This window comes from Prunus dulcis, chromosome 5, assembly GCF_902201215.1.
Source record: "Prunus dulcis chromosome 5, ALMONDv2, whole genome shotgun sequence".
NCBI lineage: Eukaryota > Viridiplantae > Streptophyta > Magnoliopsida > Rosales > Rosaceae > Prunus > Prunus dulcis.
The window spans coordinates 4,443,972-4,456,547 of NC_047654.1; the positions used below are offsets into that span (position 1 = coordinate 4,443,972).

The window sequence follows — 12,576 nt, forward strand, 5'->3', positions numbered from 1 at the left end:
AGTAAATCAATTACAGTTATAATAGGAATCCTTGGTGTGTAAGGAAAGTAAGTCAATATCCACAAGTCACGCCAACAAGAACATCTGGATTTTTCTCTTTCACCATCAGCATGTACATATCGCCACTCTCCTCTGCTTCTTTTAGGAATTTTGCTTTGGTTAGAAAGCTTCCAGCACCAATTTTCGTGGATTTGGAATTAAATTTAGATTGAGAGGGGCCTAAAATAACCTCCATACCATCTTTGATGAAGGTATATGTATTTTTGTATCCATCATGTGTGGCTTTACGATTAAATTGCCAAGGTCTCCCCAATAGTATGTGGCACGTATCCATTGGAATTACATCACACCATTGAGAGTCCTGATACTTTTGCACGATGGAGAATGTCACTAGGCAGCGTTGATTCACCACGACTTCATTCCTTTTTTAAACCCAAGACAACTTGTAAGGGACTGGCTTCTTTTCAGCCTTCAAATTCAATTTATTAACCATCTCCTGTGAAACAGTGTTTTCACAACTACCACAATCAATAATAACGCTACATACGTTTCCATGAGAGGTACACTTGGTATGGAATATATTATTCCGAAGCAATCCTGGTTCTCCTCCACCGTGGCAGCTTTCATGATCCTTCGAATCACCAAGGACTCTCCATGTGATCTCTTCTTTTTCATTGTCCCCATAATCATCAAATATGGGCAGCATCTCATTTGACATACCGCTGGTTTCGCCCCATACCTCAACCAAACTTACAATTTTTCGATTAGGACATTCAGAAGCAATATGTCCTACGACAGAACATTTGAAACACTTGATCCCCTTCGGTTTGCTGGCAATACAGTTCTCTGGTGCATTGGTCTTGATTGCTTCATGCTTCCTGTGGGAACCAAATTAAACATGAACCCTAGGTCAAATAATTAGGCCAATCAATTTGGGAATTATTTGACTTAATTGGGAGTTACCTAACCTAATTGGGAATTACCTAATCAAATTGGGGGTTACTTGAATTAATTGGGAAATTACCTAATTCAAGTTGGATGTATTTGATCCTCGCCTTAATTAGGGGTTCGATTAAATCCCTAATCCCTAAATACACCAACCTCACCAACCACACCAAACTCACCAACTACACTAACCTCACCAACTACACCCACCCCACCAACCTCTCCAAGGCCACTATAAATACTTGGCTACGCACAAGGATGAGGTACGTTAGAACTACTACTAAAACCTTGGTAGAGATCTTCCCTCACAGACCCTAGCTACCTCATTTCTCTCCCTCTTTTACATAAGGCTCCGGCCGCCCGGTTTATATAATAGACATATCTCCGTACCCTATTAGCTATTGTTTTATATACGATTCAATTGAACTAATTTAGGCATCGGAGGGCCTTTGGCCAACACCCCCCGGGTGTGGTCCTCTTATTTGTTCTATTTTGCAGGGAGAAAGAGGCGGCGAAGAAGAAAGGGGAATCTTTCCAATTGAACATTCTCGTGGGGAAATTTGCTCCCACAAATTGGTGCTTTCATTGAGAGCACGAGTTATCCAATCCACCGAAGCCTTCCAAACAACCATGGTTGGAAGCAAGAAGACGAGAGGTAAAACCGCTGCGATGGCTAGATCCACGAAGGCCCAAAGCCTTTCCACCCATGATCCCGCGATCGACATGGTGGCACCACCACCTCTCACCACCGTGCCACCTACCGGGCTTCCAGCTGAGACCACCGCACCGGCCACCGCCGCCGAATACGGTGGAACTTCCCATCAAGGTGGGCTCGTTACCACCGCCAACTTAGGCCCGGTCTTGGAGCAACTTCAAGCATTCCCTCAATTGCTTCCACGCTCGACGCACTCTCCCGCATACACCTCCCGATCCATGAGTCAAGCATACCTTAATCTAAGAGTTGACCAGCTAGCTCAGAGAATGGACGACCAAAGCAATCTAATGAGGCAGCTTCTCAACCAAATAAGCTTGGCTTTAAACCTTGGCCTTGGACAACCGGGCGAAGAAAGAAGGATGGACGAACGCGCTGGTAGGCAACACGACGGGTACCAAGTAGGTCGAGCAAGAGTAAGCAGGCGAGTGACAACAATGTGATCGACCTGCCTACATGTCGCAAGCATCCGTTAGCCACACTCAGGGCAGACGAAGTTACCCATTCAGGTTGAGCCTAAGGAACGACGTGAGCGAGAGGCTGGGCCCACAATTTGACATCCGCGCCCGCAGGGAAATGTACATCAAAGGCTAGGTCCCTAGGGAGGTCAGCCAAACAACCATTGCAACGAGGATCGTGAAGAAATGTGCTCAGCTATCCACTCGCAGAGGAGCATTCACGAAAGGCAAGGCCCCCAGGGAGGTCAACCGGATAACCCTCACAATGAGGATCATGAAGAAAGGCGCTCCGCTACTCACTCTCGAAAAGTCGATTCTCACCGGCAAGCTACAGAGAATCCTTCACAAGCACAGTCCACCAACATGCCACCTTGGCAGCGCAGGCGAGAAGGTCGACCCTCGGAGGACAATGAGGAAATCAGTCAACATCGTGAAGGTCGCCAATGTAGCCGTTGAGAAGCTCGTGAATGACCGACTTCGAGATCGAGCAGGCAAACACTATGCCTTTCACTACCGAAATCGAGCAGGCTACTCCTTCGAAGAGATTCTCAACGCCTTCGTTTACACACTTGAAAGGGGATTCCGATCCCCAGAGCCACCTAAAACACTTCAAAAGTGTCATGATCCTCCACAAAGTTGACGAGGCGTTGATATGCAAGGTGTTTGCGATGACCTTGCGAGGAGCTACTCAAGACTGGTTCCACAGTCCATCATTCGGGTCGATCAACAGCTTCAAGGAGTTAGCTTATGTCTTCACCAAGTAATACACCTCTTATCGGACAATCAAGAAGAACCCTGACCACCTGTACAACCTGTACAAGAAGTTCGACGAATCTCTTCGGGATTACATCAAGAGATTCAAAGCAGAAAAGGCTAACGTAGTAGGATGTGACGACCGAATCGCGTCCTTTGCTTTCAAGAAAGGCCTTCCAGTTGAGCACAACTTGTATCGCAAGCTGACCATCACTCCCAGCCAGACTCTGGCAGAGGTCTACGCGACCACGGAATGCTACGCGCTCTGGGATAACGATCGAATCGTCGCAAAGAAGTCTACTAAGCAGGAAGATTAGCCGACTAAGCTGGCAAGCCAAAAAAGCAACGGGTCGAGCAACAGGAACAAGGACAAGTGTGGGTCGCACCCTTGATAAGAGATCCGGACAAGAGGGATACTAGCAAATATTATGCCTTCCGTGGGATGCACGGATACACGAAGAACAACTGCTTTGCCTGGAAAACACACCTTGAAAAACTCGTGAGAAGAGGTCACTGCACGAAATTCATTGCAAAGCAGGCCATCCAACATATTGAGGATCATGACACTGCCAAGGAGCCACCTCAGAAGGTCATAAGCATTAACACAATCCTAGCTGACTTCGAGGAATCCAAGCTGGCCAACAAGGAAAAGAAGAGAAAGATCAAATAGGCCACTGTGATTTCCCAATTCTCGATCGACCTTCCACCGGTAGAAGACGATCCTGTGATCGGCTTCCAAAAGAAAGATCTGATCAGCCTCGAGATGCCACATAATGATGCCCTTGTTGTCAGCATTCAAATCGCCCAAGTCATGGTCGACTGAATCCACCCAGATAAGGGCAGTGCAGCCAATATCCTGCAACTGGCGGTCATCCCACAGATGGGCTTGGAGACAAAGATCAACAAATTAGCCAGATCGCTGACTGGCTTTAATGGTGCAACAACAATTACTGTGGGCACGATAGACCTCGACGTCTACTCCCCACCTGTATCAGCTCGCAAACATTCATGGTCATTAATGAGGTCTCACCCTACAACGGCATTCTGGGCAGACCATGGATCGGCAAGATCAACGCCATCACCTCCACCACACATCAAAAAATCCGGTACCCAATTCCTAGGGGCGGTGTCGGCCAAATCAATAGCGATGAAGCAATGGCGAGGAAATGCTCCAACTAGGAGCTGAAGAAAAACAAACAAGCGCAGTTCCTCCTTGTGAGCCAGGCAGATCTGGAGGAGGTTGAACAACTGAATCTTGCTCCCTTATAGCAATCAAAGCGTCAGGACCAAGCTAAGCAAATCTGTCAAGAGGCCTCTCCTGAAGAAGAATAGAAACCCGAAGAGGACGTTGAGTTAATACTCTTGGATCCTGACCAGCTAGACAGAAAGGGGCAGATAGGCTCGCGCCTAAGACTAGACAAGAAGGTGGAGCTGCCCACTTTCCTCTAGAACAACAAAGACATGTTCGCATGGTCACCATCGGACATTCCCGGCTTTGACCCGAACATTATTTGCCATCGACTCCACGTCAACCTTGCCAACAAGCCAGTGGCGCAGAGAGACGCAACTTTGCTCCCGAGTGAGTCGCTAACATTGAAGCCGAGATTGACAAACTCCTAGCTGTCGGCTTCATCGAAGAGGTCTGCTACTCAGAGTGGCTTGCTAACGTTGTTCTAGTGGCAAAACAAGAAAAAGGCAAATGGAGAGTCTGCGTTGATTACACTAACCTCAACAAAGCATGCCCTAAAAACAACTTCCCATTGCCGAGAATTGACCAACTCGTGGATTCTACTTATGGCAATTAGTTGCTCAGCTTCATGGACGCCTACTCTAGCTATAACCAAATCCTAATGCACGAGGATGACAAGGCAAAAACTTCATCATCGAGAGAGGGACCTACTACTACAAGGTCATGCCCTTTGGACTGAAGAACGCCGGAGCAACCTACCAAAGGCTCGTGAATAAAATCTTCAAGGAGCAGATCGACAAAACTATGGAAGTCTACGTGGACGACAAGCTGGTCAAGGCCCCAAAGCGTGCAGATCACTTCAAAAACCTCACCAAGGCATTCAGCTTGCTCCGCCAGTATCGCATGAAGTTGAATCCATGTAAAATGCCCTTTTGGTGTATCCTCTGGCCGATTCTTGGGATACCTAGTCACACAACGAGGTATCGAGGCACACCTACAGTGAAGGAAATACAAAGCTTGACAGGCAGAGCAGCGGCCCTCAACCGATTCTTCTCGAAATCTACCGACAAGTGTAGACCATTCTTCAAAGCTTTGAAGGAAGGACAAAAAGACAAGTGGGATGAGGAGTGCGAAGTAGCTTTCCAGAATCTGAAGACTTACCTCACTTCACCTCCCCTGCTCTAAAAACCAGTTCCTGGTGAAGATTTATTCGTGTACCTAGCAGTGTCTAACTCAGCAGTCATCTCAGCTCTCATCCAAGAAGAATTGGGGCCTAACATATGGTATTTTACAAGTCAAAAGCTCTCCTCGATGCAGAGATCGCTACCCGAAATTGGAGAAGCTCATTTTGGCTCTTGTAGTTTCCGCGAGAAAGCTGCGACCCTACTACCAAGCTCATTGAGTCATCGTCATGATCGGCTTTCCCGAAGAGATCAATCATACACAGCCCTGACGCTTCTCAGCGACTCATGAAGTGGGCTATAGAGCTAAGCCAGTATGACCTCCTTTACCGGCCAAAAACTGCAATAAAAGCCCAGGCTTTAGCAGACTTCGTAGTAGAATTCACCCCATCAGCCGAAGAAGAGAAGCTGGTCTACAAAAAGAATGAAAGTTTGAAAGCAAACGGAACCTCTGCTGAACCTAGCCAACTCAGAGACATGTGGCAATTGCGCGTAGATGGAGCGTCGAACTAGAAAGGAGTTGGAGCAGGTGTCGTCATTACCACCCCTGATGGAACCTTGTTGGAACAAGCTATCACGCTTGGCTTTCCAGCCTCGAACAACGAGGCAGAATATGAGGCATTGCTCGCTAGCCTAAGCTTGGCAAAGGAACTCGCAATCAAGAAGCTAGCCATCAACTCAGATTCCCAGTTGATCACGAACCAAGCCTTAGGTGAATACATGGCGAAGCACCCAAGGATGATCTTGTACCATGACGAAGTCCAAGAGCTATTGAAGGCGTTTCCTACCTTCACCATCCAACAAGTACCTCGGGCAGAGAACGCGCATGCAGATGCACTGGCCAGCCTAAGGTCAGCGCTGGATACCCAATTCAGACGCTTCATCCTAGTCGAACACCATGACCGACCAAGCATTGAAGAAATAGAGCCGATCGACACAATGCAGATAGAAGAGGACCCCAGCTGGCAAGAACCCATCATCGACAACTTAATGAATGAAAACCTGCCGAAGGACAAGTCTGAAGCTAGAAAGATCCAGCAAAAGGTCGCGAGATACTACATGCACGACAACAAGCTCATCCACAGATCATACTCCAGTCCTCATCTCACTTGCATAAAGTACCCTCAAACACTTGAGGTCCTCTGCAAAATTCACGACAATGAGTGTGGCAACCACTCTGGGGGCAGATCGCTCACCCAGAAGGCTCTAAACATAGGCTACTTCTGGCCTACCATGCGTCACGACTCCGCTGAATGTGTCAAGAAGTGTGATTGTTGCCAGCGATACAAGCCGATCCCTAACCTGCCCGCTGAAGTTTACCATTCGCAAAACAATCCATGGTCATTCATGCAATGGGCCATTGACCTAGTGTGTCCCTTGACATCGACGCCTACTAAGAAGGACATGATGATCGTCGTCACTGACTACTTAACGAAATGGATCGAGGCCGAAGCTCAATCCTCTACTAAAGAAGTCGATGTGGAGCGATTCATCTGAAGAAACATCACCTGTCGGTTTGGCTGCCCACAGTCGCTGGTTCTCGATAATAGAGTCACCCATAAGGAGCGTCCTAAGGGAGACATAAGGCGACGACTAGAAGAGTCCTTCGGGAGACGCAACCCGCTAAGAAGCGTCCTAAGGGAGACGCAGGGTGCGCTAGGAATTTCCTAGGGGAGGTATCCAGGTTCTTATCCGTTCTCTAATGGGAGCAAGATAGTCACATAGGTGCCCATAAGGAGCGTCCTAAGGGAGACACAGGACGACGACCAAAAGTGTCCGTTTGGAGATGTAGCTCGTTAAAAAGTGTCCTACGGGAGACGCAGGGTGCGCTAGGAATTTTCCGAAAGAAGGTCTCCATGCTTTCTGAATGAGGTATCCAGGTTCCTATCCGTTTTCTAAAGGAGGCAGGATAGTCACACAGTTGCTCATAAGGAGCGTCCTAAGGAAGACGCAGGGTGACGACTAAGGCATCCTACGGGTTGTGCAGAACACACCCGGAGTCCCTCAAGGGGGACCCTGGCACTCGCCAACTTCTTAAGGAGAACCATCCTATGGGATATGCAGAGCACGCCCGGAGTCCCTCAAGGGGGACCTTGGCATCTATAAATTTCCTAAGAGAGACACACCGTCAAGATACCGGCTGGTTACTCAAGCAGTTCACAAGACAATAGGCAAATTGAAGTTGAAAAAATAACTGAAATTTCCCTAAGCAAGCTGACCAAGGGGCCAAGTTCAACAAAAAGAAGATGGCCAAACAAGACAAATTATCCTAAACGAGAAAGCAGACTACAAAAGCTGAAAAGAAATAAAGAAATCTTCATCTACTCTGAGACGCCAGCAGGAGATCCTTGATCTACAGCCTCTTCAGCGTCTGCCTGATCAGCCATGTTCTCAGCAGCTCCACCTGCCTGATCCGCGAAGTCTGTCACTACCTCATCTGCTGCATCCTCCTTTGCTTCAACCTCTTCAGCTATTGCCTCTTTGACCGTCTGCTCTTCAGCTCCTTTCATGTTCACAACATTAACATGCTCACTCTGCATAGGAAGCAAGTCGGAACAGAGTATCCCGATGTCTCCATCTTCAATAGTATATAAGGGATCATTTCCATTTGAGCAATCCAAGTAGCCCAACTTGTAAGCATTCATGCATTCTTGCGCTCAAGACAAAAGTAGGCGTCTCTTCCGCTAACTAAGTGAGCAACAGAAGAGGGGGCAACAGTAGATGAGTTTCAGATAGTTTCAACAGCAAGAACTACTCCATTTTGAAGCAGATGAAATGTTGCTTCCCTTTATTTTTACAAGAGAAGACTTGAGACTATCTCAAGATCACCAACCTGATGGATATGATCAACTAGCTCGAAGCAGGCAAACGAACTTGACAGAAAGTTCGTCTTGAGTAGATCAGACACAATTGCATCCCCTACAGGGCTGGACTTGTCCACCTTGGGATCAGCCGCTGACATTGCAGAAGAGCTTTTCGCTCGGGGAGATGACTCTCTCGTCTCCTTAGCTGCCACCATCCTCACCTCCAATGAAGTCAACTCCACACTTGACTGCCGGTGACTCAACAGCTGGATCATGAGCAGACCTTACAGTTCAGTCTTCATCCTTTGACTAGGCAGATGACCCTAACTTCGAAGAAAAATACCTGCATCTATTTGCTCTCAACAGGTGAGCTAGATTGAGCACGGGCTATTCTACAGAGTAGATTATGGTTTTCAAACTTGTCAGCAGGAGGCTTGAGTAGAACATCCCAAGCACTGTGTGTACCACCAACGTTCCTGCTATCAGCAGAAATAAGATGTTTGACCCCAGCAGATGACGATGGAACAGACCCCACTTGAGTCTTCTCAGCATAAGGGAGCTTTGGATTCTTCCTCAATGGATACAAATTCTTAGCCTACGAAGAAGTAGCTTCATCTCTTGAAGACTTGGCAACAACCTTCTTTTTTGAGGGGGGTTTTGATAGAACACTCCTCCTGCCCAGCCAACAGATCATCAAAATCTAGACTATTCTACTTCCTCCCGATACCCGCTCAACTGATGCGGCTCACAACGCATGAGGCCAAGCACGCTCCAGCCTAGACCTGCGACGATAGGGAGCAGCTGGTCCACCTGCGTGCACTTGCTCCACCACGGCTGTCGTTCACTGCCAGCCATTGCCATGACGACAACCAGCTAGGCTTCCCCCAACTGGCCTTCGCCGTAAAAAAAGAAGAAGTGACGAAGAAAAAGAAAAATACGTGCTCGACTTACCTTGGGATGCACGGCGATTCCTCTCTTCGATAAGCACTACGAATTCTCCAAGATCTCTTTCAAGCTAGAAAGTAGAAAAGTTAAGTTTGTGATGTGAAGAAGAGTGAAGAGAAGCCCTACATTTACACAGGTGGGGCATCCTAGGTCAAGAAGGAATCACAAGCCCATTCCTACTGAGAACCCAACTCCAAGAACAGTCAAAAGCTCACTCCAATTGGGAACCCAATCTGCAAAAGGAGTCCAACTCACTGAAGGAAGCTCAGTTACAGCTGGACAGCCCAACATATAATTTACATCTCCTACACACCAACACGGGCCATGCAGAAGCTGGGGGGCATTTGTGGGAACCAAATTAAACCTGAACCCTAGGTTAAATAATTAGGCCAATCAATTTGGGAATTATTTGATCTAATTGGGAGTTACCTAACCTAATTGGGAATTACCTAATCAAATTGGGGGTTACTTGAATTAATTGGGAAATTACCTAATTCAAGTTGGATGTATTTGATCCTCACCTTAATTAGGGATTCGGTTAAATCCTTAATCCCTAAATACACTAACCTCACTAACCACACCAACCTCACCAACTACACCAACCCCACCAACCTCTCCAAGGCCACTATAAATACTTGGCTGCACACAAGGATGAGGTACGTCAGAACTACTACTAAAACCTCTGTAGAGATCTTCCCTCACAGACCTTAGCTACCTCCTCTCTCTCTCTCTTTTACATAAGGCTCCGACCGCCTGGTTTATATTATAAACATATCTCCGTACCCTATTAGCTATTGTTTTCTATACGATTCAATTGAACTAATTTAGGCATCGGATGGCCTTTGGCCAACACCCCCCTGGTGTGGTCCTCTTATTTGTTCTATTTTGCAAGGAGAAAGGGGCGGTGAAAAAGAAAGGGGAATCTTTCCAATCGAATATTCTCTTGGGGAAATTTGCTCCCACACTTCCCTGGCTTAGGATGTGATGAGCCTTTAGTCATCCAAGAATGTTTTGCTCAGAACCCTCTATTCCAGTACGCCTTGACCTTATCTTCATCTGTTTCTCTACTTGTATGGCTAACTTGAAGACATCATCATAACTCCAATATTGTTGTAAAACCACCACATCATGAATTTCTCTATGCATCCCTCCAAGATAACGTGCGACTGTGTGTTCTTCTTCTTCGACGAGTCCGCACCTCATGGTTAAGAGATCACATTCTTCAGTATATTCCTCAATAGTCCAATTTCCCTGTCACAGATTATGAAGTTTCAAGAAGTTTGCTTGAAGGTAGTTTTCTGGGAAAAATTTTCTTTTTAGCTCTTTCTTCATTTTCTCCTAGGTTTTAATTTTAGATTTCCCGATACAATCACGCCGGGTCTTTAGCTGCTCCCACCATGCAGAGGCACTCCTCCTCAATTTAATGGCCACGATCTTAACTTTCTTCTCATCCAGCATCTCTTTGTAGTCAAATATATGCTCAAAGGTATTGAGCCAATCAACAAAGTCATCAGGCTGTATCGTTCCCTCAAACTCAGGTAAGTCTACTTTCATGTCGAAATTTCGACCATAATGATCTCGTCCCCTTTGCACACCTTCCATTGGCATGTTGTTGTAAAAGGGATTTTCGTCCCCCTCCCCGTCGGAACTCTCACCACCATGGCTTTGAGTCTTGATGCGAGCGACACGATCAATGATTTGTTGAATCATTCTTTTAATTTCATCCATGTCGTCTGTAGTGTTACAACCCTCCATTCGGACACCACCCCGACCATGCCTGTGATGAGCCATGAAGGCTTTTCTCCACCCAGAAGAACCAAAACGCTGATACCAAATTGATGGGGAGATGGTATCTCAAACATGAACCTCCAACAAAACTACACCAACACTAGAAATATAGAACGAACACTCACAATTTGCGGCTAAACTTAGCTGCGTTTTCTGAATAAATTCTCAAATTCAATGTGACCAATTGGTCTACAAGAAAAGGTTTAAATAACAACTACCTCCTAGGAATATAAGGAATTATAATTCTAATACAATTAGGAAAACCAAAACAGAAGGAAAATATAAAAGGAAGTAAATCAGCAGTAGGAAAGGTCTCCTAATTTATTTTGGGCAATAATCTTTGAGGTAATTAGGAGGCTTGAGTGATCTCTTGGGCTTCCCTAGTTTGGCTTGGGATGCTCGTGCATCAGATTGCCATGAAGCATCCGAGCTCTTCAAGTGCCCGGCAAACATCTTTGCATGTCGAGAGCCAAGAGCTTGTTCCCGGCTTCAAAGGAGTCTGCTTTCGAGAAATGTACCACTGAAATTCTGGCCACAGTTTGCGAACTCATCTTTTTCTTCTTGTTTTCTCAATAGCTAGTGCATATGAGGTTTTGAGGTCTCCTAAGCATAGAGTAGCGCAAGCTTGGTGCACAATTTATAAAATGATATTTTATAGCTAGAGTGCCAGTTGAGGAAAATGGGAACCTTCCCTAATTCTTTCATAATAGGACCTGCATTATATCCAGTTCACATGGTTATGGTTTGATGAATTTGGAATCTCCTCCAACAAAGTGAGGACTTCGATCCGTCATTTGGCCATACAATAAGACATTGAAATAATAAGTCTATTAATGCATTGTTGGCTGCTATATGCATGTTGCCTGGTAGAGGGCAACAAGCATTATTTGTTGGCTAAGGCAAACAACCAATAATGGTAAGCTTTAAAGTCAACGTTCATTTGTCTATTTAAAAGCCGCCATTGTCAACCTGACTAAAAGCCTCGTATTACTGATTGAAAAAAAAGCTTAAGAATATGTATGTGCGTTCGTTTTTGTTTTTTTGTTTTAGATAACAAGCGATATCATTTTATTAGAACAATTAAAAAAATATAAATGGAGCCATTCTAATTAGCAATATGACGGACACGAGTTCTTAAATCAATGATAAAACCAACCTCTTAAGAATATTATTATGTTTAACATTTAAATTTGGTCTCAAGAACAAATTACACGTGTGTAATGATGGTAAAGAAACTGATTTTTCATTATATTATTCATATGATCATTATACAATATATATATATATATATATAATGATGGTAGAGAATAATCTACAGTTACAAGAAGTCATTATCACAAACATAAATATGGAGTTATGGCCTAATAACAACGTAACTGACAACTGACTATTTCCTACCATTAGTAGGATTAACTATTTTAACTAAAATACTATTGTAACTCCATAACACTCCCCCGCAAATCGAGCGCGCACATCATAGCAAGATTTGAATGAAGAAACTGTATGGTGATGGAGATGGCAGTAGCAGTCGTCTGTAGTAGCCTAGTAAGGGAAACAAAAAAGAAGAACTCCAATCTCCAGAGTTGCGACAGTGGCATGAGATAAACAAAGTAAACATAACGCCCATTGAAAGGCAGCAAGTGAAGGAGAGCATGGGCTCATGGAAGGAAGGAATAAAATGACGGGCTGACATACAAATCAAATGTACCTAGGAAACAACTCTAGGCACCTGAGAAACATAATGCTACCTAGGAATCACCCTCTAGGTAGGATAAAGAGAAATAGACAATGTTGTAAAGAG

The 12,576-nt window shown here is 45.4% G+C and overlaps 1 pseudogene; it reads right to left on the bottom strand.

The window, feature by feature from the left end:
• The window catches only part of LOC117628873, a 21,400-nt pseudogene extending 10,074 nt beyond the window's left edge, over positions 1 to 11,326 (bottom strand).
• Between the last annotated feature and the right edge of the window lie 1,250 nt (positions 11,327 to 12,576).